This window comes from Penaeus monodon, chromosome 30 (assembly GCF_015228065.2).
Source record: "Penaeus monodon isolate SGIC_2016 chromosome 30, NSTDA_Pmon_1, whole genome shotgun sequence".
NCBI lineage: Eukaryota > Metazoa > Arthropoda > Malacostraca > Decapoda > Penaeidae > Penaeus > Penaeus monodon.
In genome coordinates, this window is record NC_051415.1 from 23,796,895 (window position 1) to 23,797,099 (window position 205).

Below are 205 nucleotides of genomic sequence, written 5' to 3' on the forward strand. Positions count from 1 at the left end.
GACTGCTGTATCACACCCATGGTATTGTAGGAGTGATAGCGATCTGCTATAATAAAAATATCACTACTATTAATTTGCTTTCTTGATGCATTTCACTTTCCTCTCTCTGGTCAAGTCTAGCGACCTTTTGACTTTCTAACCACTCTCGCCAGAATCTGGTTTTGGTTTAGAAAAAAAACAAATGCATAAAGATACTTTGATGCCA

The 205-nt window shown here is 37.1% G+C and overlaps 1 protein-coding gene across 1 annotated transcript in view; it reads left to right on the forward strand.

Moving 5' to 3' along the window:
• The window catches only part of LOC119592656 (glutathione S-transferase Mu 2-like), a 66,444-nt gene that overhangs the window by 7,062 nt on the left and 59,177 nt on the right, over positions 1–205 (forward strand). The gene's annotated exons all lie outside the window — the stretch shown is intronic.